The sequence below is a fragment of the Chrysochloris asiatica genome, unplaced genomic scaffold (assembly GCF_000296735.1).
Source record: "Chrysochloris asiatica unplaced genomic scaffold, ChrAsi1.0 scaffold00525, whole genome shotgun sequence".
NCBI classification, from domain to species: Eukaryota; Metazoa; Chordata; class Mammalia; order Afrosoricida; family Chrysochloridae; genus Chrysochloris; species Chrysochloris asiatica.
The window spans coordinates 192,100-199,985 of NW_006409043.1; positions in this window are offsets into that span (position 1 = coordinate 192,100).

Consider the following 7,886-nt stretch of genomic DNA (forward strand, 5'->3'; position numbering starts at 1 on the left):
GGTCAGAGAAAAAGAGGATGACCCCCAATAATATGGATTATCCAAGGGACAGCATTGATAGGGTCAAGTGTGGCAACAGTGGTAAGATTGGCCCAGGATCGGGCAGCGTTTCGTTCTTCTGTGCATAAGGTCTCTATGGGTCGATACCGACTTGATGGTACCTAACAACAACAACTATTTTAAGTAATCAGTACATACCTTTAATAGGTCGTATCGTTAAATAATCTTGAACTTCTTGTGAAGAGGTATCGTTTTCTCTTTTGTCTTCCATATCCTGAATTTGGCACTCAGGGAAACTCTGAAAGCCTTCAATTTATATTTTTAAACCAAGATCATGAATCCTTTTAACAAATAGTCACTTTACTATAGTGGCTAACTATAATTTTAAATAACAGAGAATGATGCTTAATAAATAAAGTGCAATCAGAGAAATGTAGAAATTTTCAAATATTTAATAATTTTATAAATTATCTACATCTAAATCCTTACTTTACATGGAAATAGCAAACATTATGCATAAATTCCCTCACATTCTTGCTTTTCCTCATATAATGCAAAGTGAAGGATTATGAATATTCTTATTCTAGGCACTCAAGTTGTAAGGATTTTAAGAAACAACTTTGTTATAAAGTATAAAATAAAAAGTACAAGAATTTTGTGAAAGGGTCATCTGAGATTTTCATATGCAAAGTAATATAAACATTACAGTAAATTTTTGATGATATAAGGGAGAAAAGGAATAGTTAGAGACCATGATTAATAAGGGTGGTATAGGAGAGGAAATGGAAATCTCCTCCCTAATCCCTTATTAATGGAACAATGGAAGTTTCCATTAATATTGGAGGTTTTAGCCTTGTTCAGTAGGAAGTTATTATTATTTTTTTTTCTACAAAACTTTTACATGCATATGAGGCTATTGAAAATACCTTGGCTTGGATCGGATGCACCTTAGTAATCAAACTGACATCTTTGCTGTTTAACATTTTAAAGAGGTCTTGTGCAGCAGGTTTGCCTAACACTATAAGTAATTTGAGTTAAGTTGTTGGATAAGACTATTAAAATACCATAGACTGCCAGAGAAGAAAACAAATCTGGGTTGGAAGAAGTACATCCAGAATGCTCCTTGGAAACCAGGATGGTCAGACTTCACCTCTCATACTTCAGATGTATTGTCAGGAGGAACTGACCTCTCCCTGGAGAAGAGCATCATGCTAGGTGAATGGAGGGTCAGCATAAAAGAGGAAGACCCCCAATGAGATGGACTGTCACAATGGCAGCAGCAATGGGCTCAATCATAGCATTGATTATGACGAGAGTACAGAACTGGGCAGTGTTTTCTTCTGTTGTGTTTAAGGTCTCTATGCATTGGAACCAATTCGACTACACCTAAAAACAACTATTTTTTTTAACCAGACTTTTGTTTTCCTGTTTAATCATCTTCCACTGACTTGTCATGGTGGTTCATCTTTAAGATTATCCTTCTGAACCCTAGCCTTCAATGTAACCTGTCATTGATTTTAAACATGGCTACGCACCAGCTGGCTCTTCCTTTCTTTCCAATATTGTCAAACACTAGTTATATTAACTGATGAAAACACAATTCCAATTTCTATTTGAGGTCTTTCTCTTGAGTCCTAGAAATGTAATCCCATCAGATACTGATAGACGCCAGTATGTATCTGCTACCAAACTCTCATTTGTTGACAAGGATCAGTTCGAACCTCTCTGGTTCTTTCTTCTGGATATTCCACAAGAACCTCAATATTCATCATTGTTAACACAAAGAATATACAAAAAATAGTTTATGGTTCTTACATGCTTTCTATAAAATAATTTAATTTTCACTAAACAGGAAAATGTTTCGAATTCACCAAAAACATAAACCTGTTCTTTTTTATGTTGCTTATTCTACCTGAGTGAATTTTTCTACTTCACTCTCTTGATCAATTACTACCTTTCCTTTATTTCAGATTGATTATTATCTCCTATATATAGCGCCTGGTAGCGTAATAGTTACGAATCGGACTGCGAACCTCAAGGTCAGCAGTTTGAAACTACCATCTGTTCCGTGGGAGAAAGATTAGGCTTTCTGCTCCCGTATAGATCTACAGTCTCGGAAACACTGTACAGGATCGCTATGGGTCGGAATTGACTCCACCGCACAAAACAACAACAATACATAACGTCACCATAAGTCAGAATCAACAAATGGCAACAAACTACAACAACACAAGCTTTCTTAACTGCAGTCTGTTATATGGGATCTCTTCATGCCTCTCTCAGAGCACTAAAATATTTTTTATTTATAAAAATGCTTCACTGTAAAAACAGGTGTTCCTACAACTGATCTCATTGATCAGTTGATCAGCTGTTTTGCTGGTGTTCTTTTGATTTATTATTTTGTATCTTTGGTGCCATATGTATTTCCTTACTGAAAATTGTTTTCTGAATGAATGAGCCAAAAAAATCATCATCATCATCAGGAAAAACACATTCAAAACAAGTGTATCTATGGCAAAATACTAATACAACATATATCAAAACTGATGTGTACATTTTAGTCTCATAGAAAAGATATTATTTTCATTCTCTTATATTATTTAAGTAGTTTGCAGTAAAGTAGTGTAACAGTCAAAGAGATCCCCTAAATCTCTTATATAGAAAATTGCATCTTACACCAAAATAAGTTAGAATATATCTATAATACACGCTGCATTTATCAATGAAATTTTTATAAAAGCACAGTTAAGTATTCAATTGTTTGGCATAAAAACTTAATAATAATAGTAAAGTAATAAAAGCATCATGATCATCACCACCATCATGATCACTAATTTCTATAGAACTTTATAAAAACGCAACAGCAGTTCAGAAATTGTATGTCAGTTTTCATGCTGACTCATTGTTCTCATAAAAACTGTGTGTACCTAATACTCACACATGTATCTTAAACCTGCGACTGCCAGCAGGAGAAGAAAACATACAATGCCCAGTACAGTTGCAATAATATGCCATGGGATTCCTGAAACAAAGACAGATTATAGAGTAAAAATAACAACGACCTCAGAATTAGAGAAAAATGAAAATTAGTTATAGCATTTAAGAATAATATCACTATTTAGTCTGGTCACTTAAGAATAATATCACTATTTAGTCTGGTCACAAACATTGAATATTACCTATCAATATAAGGGAAAAAGGGAAAAAACACTTCAAAAAGTTTGTGGAAAAATGGAATTGAAAATCAGTGGGATTTTTCCATAAACATTTTGAAGCCCCCCATTTATCTTTATGTCAAACATATAAAAACACAATTGTTATGATTTCAACTTTTTTTCTTATTTGATATTATATTTTCAGGAAGCAAGGGAATAAATTACCTCTCCTGTTTTGAGCTGGATGTGTTTTGCCCTTTTGTTTTTTTAAATGTGGTAAGTTCAGATCCATATATACTGATGTTTCTTCACTCATTTCTGAGGGCTGCAAGGATAGATCAAAGCAAGAATTCTTATTAACATTTCATAAATCATAATAAATCATATTGAAAAATGAGTGGGATAAGCACGTTCTGTTTGAACCACAGGGTGGGTGTTCATATTCACCAGTCACTTCCAGAAACTCTATACAGGTCCCTATGAATTAGAACCCACTGAATGGCAGTTAACAACAACAACAACATCTTGAATGGGAAGATATAAATGAGTGATAAGTGTGGTGATCTAAAAAATGTAATTTAAAGTAACTGCTCCACTGGGTAGGTAAAAAACAATGATTTAAAAACAAAACTTCTCTTTGTGATGTCTTAGAACAGATGAGTGTACTCATTGTTCTTGGGTGTTATTTTAAACAATCCAAATGTTTTTAAGTAATTATATTAGCGGCCAAAATTTAAAAAATGATTTGTTTCACAATCTCATAAAAATCAAATCAAATTCATACCTTATCTTGAAATTTTGTTTCTTATCACTTAGTACCTGCTCAAATTAAAGCATATTCTGACACGGAATAAAATCACCATAATTTTTGGAAGGATACACAAATACATTTCAATTTGACAAAATCATCAATTTATGAAAATGTTTTATATCGGACTCCTTCTACTAATATATTTTCTCACTAGATAATATAGTCACGAGAGTTCATGAATTGTTGCTGTTATTGTTTCAAGTGCGTGGAGTCGATTTCCACCCATAGCGACCCGGTACAGAGTTTCCCGAGGAGTAGCTGGTGAGCTTGAAAACCGCAGACCTTGCAGTTCAAATGGCTTTGCAGTCTGGTGCATTAACCCACAGCGCCACACCAAGACTCCTCATGAATTGTAGTGTGAGAAGAATGTAAAGCCATGGGACCAAGAAAATGAAATATATGGATTTAACATCACTGTACAGTGATGACTTTTTTAATTGAAAAACTGAGCTTTGAAGAGTATAAATACGTTTCCAAGCTCAGACAGCTACCAGTTGATCATCTTTAGTTTTGAATGCAGATACATTAAGTACTTGGGTTTTGAATTAGACTTACTGACAACTCATCTTTACCCTTTAAAGTTATGTAAATTTGCCCTCACTTTGAAACAATTAAAGCAACACCTACCCACCAAAAATTCTTCAACACAATCACCTTCATTTGCAGCACATACAGCTTTTAAATTATTGAAAAACGTTTGTAGCATTTCTTTTCACTGAAGAACTACTTCAAACTAGTGTCTTTAAGTTGAATTTGATGGTAAATTGGAGAAAATGTATAGGATTCCTATTTAGCCTTATTTTAGTTCACTGCTTCAAACTAGTTCATTCCTGTTTGAACTCTGCTGAGAATTTACATTTGCACCCTAGATATACAGAATCAATATTTTAAAAGATCTGTAAGAATAGCCTGAGGTTCTTGCTAGACTGCAGATTCGTATTCAGTCTATCTAGGGTTGAAAAGTAAATACTCAGCAGGGAGCCAGACTATAGTGGTTTCAAGCACTGCACAAAAGTAAGGCTAAATAAGAATCCTATGTATTTGTTCCAATTTACCTATAAAGTTTATTTAAAGACACATTTAGAAAGGGATCTCATTCATAACTATGGGACTGTATACACAAATCCAAAAATGTAATCCTTCTTCTATAAACACATTTGAACAATACTTCCTTGGAAATATAAAATAACTTCTTTCCCCAAGAAAAACTAAATGAATAAAAAGGAAAAAAAAAAAGACTAAGAAAGATTGTTTTCTTAGTCAGCTAGTAGCATTAATGTTACAGACAAATATGTTCTCTCTAGCAAGATACTAGTGGATATTTAAAGAATGCAATGTTATATCTGCTCTCAAATTTAAGGTGAATATTGAAGCTCAAGCTATTTTACGAATGTGTACACTATCTAGGGCTCACAATATTTTCATATTTTGTGGTACTTTAGGATAAGCACTGCATGGCAAACCACAAGCTCAGTGGTTCTAATCCACCAACTGCTCTTGGAAAACCTATATAGGGTCTCTATGAGTCGGAACCCACTAAATGGCACTTAAAAACAACAACATAAAATAAAGTGAGCTCAAAACTCTGTGAAAAAACCTTCAACTTGAATCTAGGAGACAGATTCTAATCCTTGTCTTGCCACAAATTAATGATGTGACTATAGCAAACAACTTTTCCAATTTCCTCATGTAAATATGAAATGGCTCAACTAGACCATCTCAAGTGTAATATTTCGTGTCTAAGCTTCTATGCTTATAAAATATTAAAATTCTATGTTTAAAACCAAAATGAATGTAAGTGATGGCTAGTGACATTGACCTTCAATGTGTAAAATATTGTATTACAACCATATTGAACCAAAATATTTCTACTTTTGCTTCCTTATACAAATTTTGATCCTTTTAATTATAATATGTAATTAGTATTTTAAACACTATTTAACATGCATTGGTTGTATTATATAACTAATTAAATAATATATACAGTTGTTCTAAATGAGAGTATACATTTTCATATAAGTCAGTGGGGAAAAGAAAGAATCATTCAATTAAAAGAATGGAGCTCTTTGATAAATTATCTAGAAAATACATATATAGTCATCTCTCAAACCTTAATATATTTCAGTTGGTGTAGCTCACATACTGATGGATTCCCCACCATTCATTCTATTCTAGATATCTAAAATAAGTCACTAATTATCATCCAACTCACCTTGTAGCAATTTAGTTTACAAATGAGAATGAGATTCACTTCTCACCAATGAAGCATAGGGGAATTCTGCAAGGCGCTTCTAGGAAAAAATTATTTACTTAAAACAAATAAATAAAAACCAAATGAAGAGATGGTCCTTTATTTCTCTGCATAGTTGAACAATATGCAAGCTAAGATGCTTAGGACAGCTAGATCAGTATTACAACAGATCTGAAGTATGACACGGCAGTGAGAATAAAGACAACTTCATTCCAGATAATATTAGTCCATGCCCAAGGTTCGTTATACTGTTGAATTTTTCATTGAGGTATATGCTCTTACTGTTTATTTCAGTTCAAGTCAGGAAATGTTGTTAATTTTATCTAAAATTTATCAGCAATAATAAATATATATCTATTTATACATTTGAAAATATAAATGGTTTTGGAATACTACATTTTCTTGAAATTTAATCAAACAATAATGGATTTGTGTCTGAATTGTGAAGTGGCCTTTCCTTAAAATTTTCTGTGGAAACTTTTTAAGACAAAAAGTGGAATTGGATGATTATTATAATTACATTATATTAATAAACCCTACCACCGTAGTAAACATAAGGATCAAAACCACCCCTGAAATTAATGTCTTGGAGTCAATAATTTTCTGTATACTTGAACAAATTATGCTAGAACACAAAGTAATGTCTGAAATCTATTATTTTATTGAAGAAAGAGAGAAGAGAATGAAGCTGCCTATATCAAGAGTATAATTCCATTCTATTCTCTTGGAAAGCCATCTTGAATGATAAACATTAGAAAATAAATTAAAAATATATACAAACACTCTTGATAAAAGAAAAACTCAAGGGTATCATTAGATAGCATTGTTCTTGTGTGGTGCTGCCAGAGTTGATTTCTAATTAATGACAATTTCTTGTGACAGGGTAGAGCTGCACCATAGTTGTTTTTTTAGGCTAATGATGCAATGGTTAAGAACTCAGATGCTGGCTAATTCTAACCCACCAATAGGTCTGTGGGAGAAAAGACCTTCAAATGTATAGCATAGAAAACTGCTTTATTCTGTCCTATAGGGCTTCTACAAGTTCAAATCAACTCAAGGACACACAACAACAGCAATCTTACAGGAGCAGGTTGACTTTTTTTTTTTTTTTTTTTTCTACTAGAGGTGCTGGATAGTTTTCAACCACCAATCTTTCAGCTGGCAGTCAAGTACTTAAGTATTGCACAACCAGGCTTCGTAATGGTGGTGGTTGTTCTTCTGTGCTGTGGAGTCGATTCTGACTCATATCCACCTTGTATATAGTTTCTGAGGCTGTAATCTTTATTGGAGCAGAAAGTCTGTTCATTATCCTGGGTAGCGGCCAGCAGATTCAAATTGCTGACCTTGAGGTTAGCAGCCCAAAACCTAACCCACTACTCTACTAAGACTTGTCAATCATGTGGTTCAGACCAACTTTGCGGTTCAAACCGACCTTGGTGTCCTGCTTTATTCTACAGTGCCACACCATGACTCCTAAAGCCTCTCACTAGATTGTTTTAAAAAAGAAAGAAAAGATGATTTATGAAATAATGGAAAATTTAACAAAAATAATCAGCCAAACTTCATATAACAATTGAAATGTTTTGATATAAATTTAGTCTGTGTATATTGAAAATGGAGCCTTGATGTGGCACTGTGAATTAATGCACTACACTACAATGTCATCAGT